This window comes from Carcharhinus amblyrhynchos, chromosome 16 (genome assembly GCF_965287045.1).
Source record: "Carcharhinus amblyrhynchos chromosome 16, sCarAmb.v2.hapA, whole genome shotgun sequence".
Taxonomy (NCBI): Eukaryota; Metazoa; Chordata; class Chondrichthyes; order Carcharhiniformes; family Carcharhinidae; genus Carcharhinus; species Carcharhinus amblyrhynchos.
This window is the reverse complement of record NC_137339.1, coordinates 48,800,227-48,813,055: the sequence shown is the minus strand read 5'-3', so window position 1 is coordinate 48,813,055 and position 12,829 is coordinate 48,800,227. Positions and strand designations below refer to the sequence as shown.

The 12,829-nt window shown below is 41.7% G+C and overlaps 1 protein-coding gene across 1 annotated transcript in view; it reads right to left on the bottom strand.

Moving 5' to 3' along the window:
• cdh22 (cadherin 22) overlaps positions 1-12,829 on the bottom strand; it is an 871,134-nt gene that overhangs the window by 462,121 nt on the left and 396,184 nt on the right. The window lies entirely within an intron of this gene.

The window sequence follows — 12,829 nt, the reverse complement described above, 5'->3', positions numbered from 1 at the left end:
CATTCACAGCTAAATTACCATACCTCTAAGTGTTGCTGACATAATGTAGAGGTCAGATAAAGCTTAAAGTTTTTGATGTTTGTTTATTATTGTCACAAGCAGGCTTACATCAACACTGCAATGAAGTTGCTAGTGCCTGTTTGGGTACATTGAGGGAGAATTTAGCATTACCAATCAATCTAACCAGTACGTCTTTCGGACTGTGGGAGGAAACCAGGGCACCCGGAGGAAACCCACACAGACACAGAGAGAACGTGCAAACTTCACACAGACAGTCACCTGAGGCTGCGAATCAAACCAGGCAGACTGGCAATGTGAAGCAGCAGTGCTAACCATTGTGCCACCAAGATGTAAATGAAAGAGAAGAATAGACTAATTAAATAAAAAAAAGGTTTCAATACGTAAGTTACAAGAGAAAGCCAGTTATACAAATTATGTGAGTGAATTAAAGATCTAAGCACATTTGTTTCTGAAGAGATATATCTTAAAGAAGAAAATGTGGATTGGTTACCAATGAACATTTTTTGAACATTCTTTATCTATTCACTGGTATGTAAAAACCTATTGTCCAGCACTTGCTGAAAAGTGAATGGTTTGTATGACAATGCATGCATTATTAATGTACAATTCACCAAAACAATTTGTACACAGCAGGGTTACTTCATGAATGACAAGTCATTATAGTCATGATTGCTAACCGAGATGCCTCTCTCCAACAAATCTAGGCCATCTTGTACCTGATTGTTTGCAATAGACGATTCCTCTTTGTCTTATAGTGTAGAAATTTCACCTTCAGACAGTCATGTCTCACTAATTTAGTGACATCTGTGCAACGATTCGTGGATCGGCCAAATGGATGTGCAGGAACAACACACTTCACGTAAGTTAATTTTAATGCAAGTGACACCACCAAAAATGAGAAAAAAAGAAGGCTGAGGAAATGTTGAACATAAATTCATTTTACCACAGAGTTAATTGGAACTAGCTGGATTGTGCAAGCAATATGTATATCATTCCTGCACTGTAGCACACGATAAATAATTCCCTCCTTACTTAGTTAAACACACGAAATGCTAACAAATGTTGAAGTGAGTCAAAGGTCATAAAAGTCTCATTATGGACTGGCACTGGACCAGCAACATGTTAAAGGGTGAACTCCATATTGATTAAAGCTATAACTCAGTCTCTACTCTTTAAACCCATTGAGATGAACAGAGCTAAAAGTTTGGAAATTTGAGTTTTTCCACTTTGGCACATGGAGCATGCTCCAGAGTCTGCACATGGGAAAAGAGCACATCCTGAGCCTCTGATCTTTCCATCCAAAGCGAAAAATTTTCTTTGATCCAAGTTGCCTGTTTAAGTTCCATCGACATGCTTTACTGAACTAAAGTATAAATTGCTTGGTATTACAGTTTCAACAAATTGCCAATAGTTAAACCAATAAGCTTAGAAATGCCTGTCAGTGAGATTAGTGGGCAAATGTTCAATGTATTTGTATAACAGTCCCTCATTTGCAATTTTAATGCCCACTGCTTCTAAAAGCGTGAACAGCTCCATTAAAAGAGCTGGCAGAGGAGTGCCACATTAATACTGTCAAAACTCACATGTTACTATTGCCACACAGTCTTTCCCAGATATAAAAATAGTGCAAATATTGAACTTCAAACGTACAGAGAGGCATCATCACAGTAGTGATTGCAGCCATTCAGCCATACTGCCCGTGCCAATTCTTTGAAAGTGCCCTTCAATTAGTCCCACTTCCTTGTTTTCTCCTCATAGCCCTGCAATTTGTTATTCTTTCAAGTATTTATCTAATTTACTTTGGAAGTTATTGGTTCTGCCACCCTTTCACGCAGTGCATTTTTTTGGAGGAGGACAAATGTTTACCTTTTTGTCATTTATGGCATATGGGTGCTGCTTACGAGGCCAGCATTTCTTGTCCGTCCCTAATTATCCTTGAGAAGGTCGTGAGGAGTTGCTTCTTGATTGCTGCAGTCCATGTGGTGTCGGTGCACCCACAGTGCTGTCACGGAGGGAGTTCCAAGATTTTGACCAAGCAGCAGTGGAGGAATGGTTGCACGTCAGCATGCTGAGTGATTTGCAAGGGAACCTCAAGGTGGTGGTTTTCCCAGGTATCTATTGTCCTTGTCCTTCGAGAAAGTAGTGATCATGGGTTTGGAAGGTGCTATCTAAGGAGTCTTGATGAGTTCCTGCAGTGCATCTTGTAACTAGTTATACACTGCTGCCAATGTCCATCAGTGATAACCTGAGCGAATGTTTGGATTGAGTGCCAATCAAGTGGGCTGCTTTGGCCTAGATGGTATCAAGTTTCGTAAGTATTGTTGGGGCTGCACTCCTCCATGCAAGTGGAGAGTATTTAATCACACTTGTAGATGGGGGACAAACTTTAGGGAGTCAGATGGTGAGTTATTGCTACAGAATTCCCAGCCTGACCAGCTCTTGTAACTACTGTATTTATATGGAAGGTCCAGTTCAGTTTCTGGTTGATAATAACTCCCAGGATGTTGATAATGGAGGATAGTAATCCCATTGAATGTTAAGGGGCGATGGTTAGATTCTCACTTGTTGGTGACAGACATTGCCTGGCATTTCTGTGCCATGAATGTTACTTGCCACTTGTCAGGCCAAGTCTGGATATTGTTGGGGTCTTGTTGCATTTGGACATGGACTGCTTCAATATCTGAGGTATCACAAATGATGCTGAACAAAAAAAAATGTAGTCATCAGTGAACATCCCCACTTAGGTCCTTATGATGGAAGGAAAGTCATTGATGAAGCAGCTGAAGATGGTCGGGCCCAGGACTCAGCCCTGAGGAACTCCTGCTCTGATGTCCTGGTGTAGAGATGCCGGCATTGGACTGGGGTAAACACAGTAAGAAGTCTCACAACACCAGGTTTAAGTCCAACCAGTTTATTTGATAGAAAAGCCACAAGCTTTTGGAAACGGCGTTCCTTCGTCAGAACTTTCCTCACACCTGACGAAGGAACACCGTTTCTGAAAGCTTGTGGGATTACTATTGAATAAACTGGTTGGACTTAAACCTGGTGTTGTGAGACTTCTTACTGATGTCCTGGGACAGAGGTGATTGGCCTCCAACACCCAACCATCTTGATTTGAACCAGGATTACAGCAACCAGAGGAAACTTACCCCCTGATTCCCATTGCCTCTCATTGGTCGTGGGCAGTGGCATAGCTACAGGAGGAGTAGGGGGAGTGACTGCTCCCTCTGAGCACATTCTTCAAAAGTGGCACCTTTTCAACGGGGTGTTCCTCACGGGCCCCTCAGATCTCTTCCCAAGATGGGAAGTCCTCGATCTGTGTACTGCAATCGCAGAAGCAATATGGATGTGGAGACTTCAGGCAGTGAGGAAGGCATGCAATCTCCCGAGAAGGCATGCAATCACGAGAATAATTGCAGAGGTCACGAAGGACATAAATATGCAGCCACTGTGATGAAAGAGGCTGCTGTAGTTGCTTCATATCTTTTTCATATTGATTCATTTGGTTTTCATTTTATGTTTAAAATGTAAAATAATTAAATAACACGTTTTTATTATGTTTCGATTTTAAATACAAAAAGAAAAATGTATAATGAATTTAAAATTATTTGGTATGCATCATGGCGCCTTTTTTATGTGCTTTCTCCCCCTAACTTTAAAACCCGCCTCACCCCTGGTCAAGGGCAGTGACTCTCACCTCACCGCTGGAGTCCAGCTCTTTTATCTGATGTTTGAATCAAGGCTTTAATAGTGTCAGGAACTTAATGGCCTTGGCAGGATCCAAGCTCAGCATCAGTGAGCAAATTATTGCTAAGAAACTGTCACTTGATAGCACTTTGATAATCCCTTCCATCACTTTACTGGTTATTGAATGTAAACTGTTAATTGGCCAGGTTGGATTTGTCCTGTTTCCTGTGTACAAAACATACCTGGACAATTTCCACATTGCCAGCTAGATGACAATGTTGTAGCTGTGCTGGAACAACTTGGCGAGGAGCATGGCAAGTTCTGGAGCACAAGTCTTCGATGCTATTGTCGGAATGTTGTCAGGGTCCATAGCATTTGTGGTACCCAATGCCTTCAACTGTTTCTTGATATACATGAAATGGATTAACTTGACTGAAAATTTGCATCTGTGATATTGGATCTTTCAGAGAAGGTGAAAATGGATCATACTCTTGGCACTTCTGGCTGAAGGTTGTTGCAAATGTTTCAGTCTTATCTTTACATTGGCTCATTAATGTCCTTCAGGGAAGGAAATCTGCTGTCCTTACCTGGTCTGGCCTACATGTGACTCCAGAGCCACAGCAATGTTGTTGACTTTCAACTGCCCACAGGCAACTCAGGATGGACAATAAATGCTGGCTAGCCAGAGACGCCCATGTCTCACGAATGAATAAAAAAAAGTGCTGGGCTCCCCCATGAGATACTTGTGGAACCTCCTTTGCCAATTAGTTTGACAAACCATTTACAGCTGGATATGGCAAGACTGCAGAGCATACCTCTGATCTGTTGGTTGTGGATTCATGCAGCTCTGTCTATTATTTGCTGCTTATGCTCTTTGGCATTCAAATAGTCCTATGTTGACATCTCAACTTTAAGTATGCCTGCTGCTGTGCCCTCCTGCACTCCAATGATTCCGTTGCTTGGTAGTAGTGGTAGAGAGTGGGATGTGTCAGGTTGTGAGGTTTCAGATTGTGGTTAAGTAAACTTCTGCTGTTGCTGATGGCCTATAGCATCTTATGGCTGTCTAGTCTTGAGTTGCTATATCTGTTCAAAATCTATCCCATTTGGCATGATGGTAATACCATACAACGTGGCAGCACAGTGGCACAGTGGTTAGCACTTCTGCTTCACAGAGCTAGGAAACCAGGTTCAATTCCAGCCTTGGGTCACTGTTATTGTGGAGCTTGGATGTTCTCACCATGTCTATGAGGCTTTCCTCCAGGTGCTCCAGTTTCCTCCCACCTTCCAAAGATGTGTGGGTTAGGTTGATTGGCCAGGATAAATTGCCCTGAGTGTCAAGGGGACTAGGAGGGTAAATATGTGGGGATATGACCTGGGTGGGATTGTTGTTGGTCCAGGCTCAATTGGCTGAATGATCCCCGTCTGCACTGTGAACACGATGGAGGGTATCTTCAGTTTGAAGATGGGATTTCATCTCAACAAGCACCGTAACTGTTACTCCTACTGATACTGTCATGGACAGATGCATCTGTGGTAAGGCAGATTGTTAGTTTCTGTACCACATGTGCAGTCCCAGTCTAGCAGCTATATCCTTTAGGATTCTGCCAGCTCAGTCAGCCACAGTGGTACTGGGCTGTTCTTGGTAATGAAACTTGAAGTCTCCCACACAGAGTACATTGTGCGCTCTTGCCACCATCAGTGCTTCACCCAACAATATGGAGGAGTACTGATTCATCAGCTGAGGGGAGTGGGGGGGTGGGGTTGGTATACGGTAATCAGCAGATTTCCTTGCCCATGTTTGACCCGATGCCATGAGACTTCATGGGGTCTGGAGTCACTGTTGAGGATTCGTAGGGCAACTCTCTCTCTTGACTGCACACCATTGTGCCGCTACCTCTGTACTGTTTATAGGAGAGGACATACCCAGGAATAGTGATGGTGGTGTCCGGGACATTATCTATAATGTATGATCCTGTAATTATGATCGTATCTGGCCTCTGCTTGTTTAGTAAATGGGATAGCTCTCCCAGTTTTGCCACAACCCCCCCCCAGATGTTAGAAATGAGGAATTTGCAGAATCGACAGGGCTCAATTTCACAGTTCCTAGGTTCATGTCATGTGATCTGTGCAGAGTAATTCCTTTTAAACTTTTTGATACTACTGAATTGAGAGGACATTGCTATGGGTCTGGAATTATGTGTAGGCCAGGCTAAGTAAGGATCGCATATTTCCTCCTCCAAAGGGACCTTTACAACAATTGATAATTTTTTCATAATCATCATTAGACTTTTAATTCCAGGTTTTTATTTCATCCAACTTTCACCATCTGCCATGGTGGGGTTTGAGTTTTTATCCTCAGAGTACCATCCTGAGCCTCTGCAGTATTTGTCTAGTGATATACTACTACACTACCACCTCTCCATTTAGACAACAGCCTACCTTTACAAGACTGACTTCTGTTGCCAGAAGTGGCATTGGCAGTTTTGGTTTGAAAAGGATAAACTTCATATAATAAAAGTCACTTACAGCACAATATTACTGTCACAATCATATTTTGGTATATCGTTACTTTGCAATCTCTTACATTGCAAAAAATAACAGTGGTCAATAAAGGACCAAAACAATGAGCAGTGGGGATTGAGCTCAAATTTAGAGCATAATTAACCCTACACCTCAATGATGAAATGTTATTATACTTTTCAGTTTCTAAGTAGGAGCTATGGAATCTACTTTGGTAGGAATGCACACAAGTTTTTGCATGTGAGGTCAATGTAAGGTTTTCATGTTAATACAGGTGATCCTCGGTCTTTGCTGCAGGGTTCCTGTCAATCACACAGTTTTGGATCAAGATAAGAAAGAGAGGTCAGCCTTGCAATCATGCAAGCCAGCTTCTCCTGAATTTGACCACCACTGTGCATGCTACCTCTGTAACAGATGGTGCTGGTAAGTGTAGCTTCAATAGGTTAAAATCTTCATCTTACAACTGTATGTCAACAAAATTGATTGGAGTTGTAATAGCATGATACCACTTCGGTCCTCTGAACTTTATCATTTTCAGTCCAGAACTTCCAGCATCAATCACTTGCTCTGTAGGATTGAAGACAGCAATAGCCAGCAAGGACCCAGCTGATTTGTGTAATTACACCAAACAGTGCGCTCTTCATTGGAATCTCTCATTTAAGAAAACTACTGAAGAGTTATGGTGAAGGTCAAGGTTTAGAGAAGAAACTGTCCCAATAATAATGTTTGGAAACTGTGCAGAAATTGACAAACTTGTTGCCAAAAGTTCAAGGAAAATTCTCCCCAGTTCCTGTGCTGTCCTTTTTGATCCCAGAGAGTTGGGTATATTGAACAAATGCTGCTAACCATTTATTTTTGCCACAGTTGTTAATTGCAAAGGTGCCACTTGAACTATATTGAATGCATCGGCTATTTTGGGTTACTCAAGTAGCTGTTGCATCGTGATTACCTATCATTACCTTCTCTGTCCTCTTTAACCCTCTGACTCTCGCTTTCTCTCTTGCTTGCTTTGATTTATGCAGCTTGATTAGGATTACTGGTTGCTACAGTCAGCTTTACCTTTACAGATGTAGATGACAGTAATGAACAGACAAGTACATCCTTAACAAAGTCCCCTTCTTGAAGCTCTGCCATCCCAAACATTTAACACTATCAACCAGTACAGCGTCAATCGAAAGAGGGAATGCAGTTAATCACACCTTTTGTTTTCCCATGAGCTGTTGTGGAAGAAATGGAAAGGTGTAACTCAGTCCATTGCTGTTTGTGGGACTTTCTGTTTGTGGGACTTTCTGTTTGTTTCTTTTGTTGCTTAGTTCAAATAATTGGATAATTCATTTTTTTGTTCTGAGATATAACTAAATTGTCAGAAATAATCTGTAATTAGTGCAGTTTAGCACATTGTTGTGATGAAACCAAAGATTTCACACCTCACTGATGAGCACAGTTAATGGAGTAGGTGCTAATTTTAACCTTTTTTAATGGTTTGATGTCGACTTCTTGATACTTTTCTGTATAAATGTTATCTCTCCAATTATAGGTCATTTTGATTTCTTTTGCTGATGTTTATTGAAGCATTTATCTCCTGTGTGTTATGCTCGCAGCATTTTTCCACAGGCTCACACCTGTATATTTCATATTATAAAAAGGTTATCATTTACCTTATGGGATTCATTCATCAAAGTAAGATACTGATTAAAAACGGAAAGTGTGGGAAATACTCGGCAGATCTGGCAGCATCTGTGAAGGGAAACAGAGTTGAGGAAACCTGAAATATCAACTGTTTTTCCTCTTCGCAGATGCTGCCTGACTTGCTGAGTATTTCCAGCATTTTCTGTTTTATTTCAAATTTTCAGCACCCACAGTATTCTACTTTTCTTAAAGATGTCTTTTCAAAAACATTGATGAAACATAGTGCTATAGGCCCGACTCTTCTGAGGAGTGGCAATCACGTTATCTGCATTGAAATACAGCCACACCTTTCATGCCCAATCCTCTGAATCAGACCAGATGAGAATAGTGCAGTGCAGGCCTTCAGCCGGCTGCAGGAGAGTGCAGGTAGGAAAGCCGTACAACCTTTATTTTTACAACACTGGCTGGCATAAAGCAGGGAGGTTTAAAAGTTCAGCCAGTTTGAAAAGTCAAGGAGAAGTGGGTTTCCTCCGGGTGCTCCGGTTTCCTCCCACAATCCAAAGATGTGCGCGTTAGGTTGATTGGCCAGGCTAAAATTGCCCTTTAGTGTACTAGGATGCTTAGGTTAGAGGGATTAGTGGGTAAAATATGTAGGGATATGAGGGTAGGGCCTGGGTAGGATTGTGGTCGGTGCAGACTCAATGAGCTGAAGGGCCTCGTTCTGTACTGTATGGTTCTATGATTCTATGATAAATTAAGTGGACAGGATAGGGGGTCAGGAGAGTAGTGGAGGCGGTGGGGTAGTAGCCAACTGTGGGGTGGAGGTTGATGAGGAGCAGTCTGCAAGTCCCACAGAGGGGTTGGGAAACAACTTCTAACCCAGGAGTTAGAAGTTGTTTCAACTCTTTTAACATTTCCTGGGTAACTATTCCAGTAAGACAGTCGGAACAAACCGAAGACTGTAACTTAAATAGAGTATCAGATGCCTCCCATTGCAAGCAACTGCTGAGCAGAAGTTTGAACATCCTGGGCAATTACTGTGCAATCCTCATGGGCCATTGACTTGGGGTCAAAGCACAGCTTTTCTTCAGTACAGGCAGATCTCCATTAACATATCAGCCTAAATTTTATGATGAAATACTTGTACAGAGTCTTTAATGTGGGAAAGATATTTTCAAAAGCAATGGCTAAAGTAGGGGATATTAGAAGCGACGAGCAGATAGAGTGATGTAACATCTGTGTCATTGGGCTTGTAATCTAGAGACCCAGGCTAAAGCCTTAAGGATACAGGTTCAAATCCCACCATAACAGCTGGTGGAATTTACAATCAATTAATAAATCTGGAATGTAAAGCTACTCTCAGTAACCACAACAACAATAACAAATTATAAAAATCCATCTGGTCCAAAAGATGTGCTGTGTAGGTACATTGGCCATGCTAAATTCTCCCTCAGCGTATGTGAACAGGCACTGGATTGTGGTGACTAGGGCATTTTCACAGTAACATCACTGCACTGTTAATGTAAGCCTATTTGTGACTCTAATAAATAAATAAACTCTAAACCTTCAGGGAAGAAAATCTGTTGTCCTTACCTGGCCTGGTTTACATGTGACTCCAGACCCAAAGTAATGTGATTGACTCTAAATGCTATGTGAAATGGCTGAGCAAAGCATTCAATTCAAAAGCAATTAGGAAGGGTCAATGAGCATTGACCTTGCCAGTGATGGATAAAAAAAGTTTACAAGGAGGTTTATTTAATGGTGCTACTTTTTCTACACTGCGAACATTGTATAAAGGCAATCTGCTGTTGTTGATGGGAGAGAGGAGAGGTTTAGAGGTGGAGTGGCTTCTCCACAGTCATCCTCGCAACACCTTTAGTGGGTCGGATCTCAAACAATGGTGAGACAGAGTACAGGAATGAGGTAGGGAATCTGGTGAACTGGTGCAGTAACAATAATGTCTCCCTTGATGTCAACAAAACAAAGGAGATTATCATCAACTTCATGAAGCATAGTGGAGGAAATATGTCGGGTTACAGGGATAGGGTAGGTGGGTTGGTGCATACTCACTGGGCTGAATGGCCTGCTTCAGCACGATAGGGATTCTGTGAATTTCATCAAGCATCGGTGGGATAACTGACCTGCTTCTGCACTGTAGGGGTTCTATGATTCTATGAATAGGGATGAAGCAGAAATGGTTGAGAGCTTCAAGGTTCTAGGTGTCCAGGTCACCAACAACCTATCCTGGTCCCTCCACACTGACACTAATAGTTACGAAAGCCCACCAGAATCCCATGCCTCTACTTCCTCAGGGGACTAAGAAAATTTGGCATGTTCACTACAGCTCTCACCAACCTTTACAGATGCACCATGAAAAGCATTCTTTCTGGTTGTATCACAGCCTGGTATGGCTCCGGCTCTGTCCAAGACCACAAGAAACTACAAACGATTGTGAACAAAGCCCAGTCCATTAAGCAAACCAGTGTCCCATCCATTGACTCTCTACATTTTCCGTTGCCTTGGAAAGATAGCCAGCATAATCAAGGACCCCACACAGCCCGGACATACTCTCTTCCACCTTCTTCTGTCAGGAAAGGAGATACAAAGGTCTGAGATCACATACCAATCCACTCAAGAACAGCTTCTTCCCTGCTGCCAGCAGACTTTTGAATGGACCTACCTCGAATTAAATTGATCTTTCTCCACACCCTAGTTATGACTGTGACACTACATTCCATACCCGCTCCTTTCTGTCTCCACTTATGGTATGCTTTGTATGCTGCACAATAAACATTACTTTCTTTAACTGTCTTGTTCACCAGCCCCTGGATGTGTGGGTGAACCCCCAAGACTTTCAACAATAGATAATCAGACAAAACCTTGTAATTAATTAGATTACACTTTTTGCACCCAAAATGGTACAAATATCAGCTTCTGAATGTTTCAAAGGAGTTGTGTTCATATTTATCAAGTGATTCCCAATCCTCATGAGCTATTCCAGGATAGCTTGCTATATTAAAGAGGAAGTGCATGGATGTCTATTACCATAATAGTTACAGCCAATTATCACAGACTCAGAATCCCTACAGTGTGGAAGGAGGCCATTCGGCTCATCGAGCTTGCACTGATAACAATCCCAATCAGGCCCTATCCCTGTACCTCACATAATCCCCCTGACACTAAAGGGCAATTTAGCATGTCCAATTAACCAAACCTGCACATCTTTGGAGGGTGGGAGGAAATGAGAGAGTAAATCCATGCAGACAGGTGGAAAACGTGCAAACGCCTTACAGTCACCTAAAGTGGAATTGAACCCGGGTCTCTGGCACTGTGAGGCAGCAGTGCTAAACACTGATACCATATTGGGCTTTAACTCATATATTTGGTATTCTGATAAATCTGTAGTCAGCAAAAAGCAAACACTTGCACCAAACAACAATTTAAAGTGAGACTGACCACTTTGGAACACGTTTCTCAAGTAAAAAGCTATAGAAATTATCCCTACAAGTACAGTCTTGCAGCTTAACAAGTAAACACAAAAAATGCAATAAAAATGGTTAATGAACTTCATAGAATCATAGAACCCCTACAGTGCAGAAGCAGGTCAGTCACCCCACCGATGCTTGATGAAATTCACAGAATCCCTATCGTGCAGAAACAGGCCATTCAGCCCATTGAGTCTGCACCAACCCACCTACCCTATCCCTGTAACCCAACATATTTACCTCACCTATCCTGCAAACCTACGCATTTTGGACCATAAAGGGCCAACTTAGCATGGCCGATCAACTTACCCTGCACGTCTTTGGACTGCAGGGGAAAATCGTAGCACCCGAAGGAAAGCCACACAGGCACAGGGAGAACATAAAAACTTCACACAGTCACCCAAGGCCAGAATCGAACCCGGGTCCCTGATGCTGTGAGGCAGCAGTGCTAACCACTGTGCCATCGTGCTGCCCAACTTGTATAAAAAAGAATCAATGCAATAAAACATGGTGTAAATCCATTATTCCTTAACAGCACTGGGGTGATAAACCTTTCCATTGTTTATAAATGTGTTTTAATTTCCCTACATTTCAACATAAGGTAAATAAAACCCCAATTTCAGCAAATAAGATGATTGCTCAGTTGAAATAAATTAGAACATGACAGCATCACTAAGGAGCAACATTTAAAATCTGGTGCTAAAGATCAATAAGTTTGATCAATCTGAATTGTTTATTATGGTCACATGCTACATTGATGCGACATATTAAAGGAGATGGGTTCATCAATTCTTTTCATGAAACAGACAGATCACTGAATTGTATTATTCCTCCATCCTTTCAGCAATTACTTTATTTGAAAAAGAAATAAAGAACAAGGGAAAGAAAACAAAGGGGACAATGAAAGGAGAAAGTGGAAGGTGATTCTGAAAAGAGAAATGGTGAAGGAGAACAGGGAAAAAAGGGGAGCAAAGAAAACCACAAAGGAAAGAAGGAAGAGTTAGAGAGCGGAGGAAGATAAGGCAAGAGCAACGGGAGGGACGGAAAGAGCCAGGGAAAGAAACAAAAGCAAGCAGAAGAAAGAAACAACGGGAAAATAAAAATGAAAATTAAGGGAAAATAAATGAAAACAGGAGGTAAAGAGACACGAAGAAAGATTGGGAGAATGAGGATAAAGAATAAGAAGTTTAAGAGAAAATATATTATGAAGAAGTAAAATATAAGGAGGAAAAGAAGGTAAATGCAGACAAAGAAGAAGAAATATTTGAGAAGATACACTGCAAGCATTGTCTAAAAAGATTACAACATAAAGTGGAATTTTTAAAATATTCTAGCAACTTTGAGACCCGGAGGCTAAAGTGGACCTGAAATGTTTGGCTGTCCTAAATATGCTATGGCAGCTGAAGAGTGCGGAAAGATGTACCATGGTCATACGAGCAGACGTGCACATGTTTATATCTGCCTGACATACATCCTGGCATTTCTTC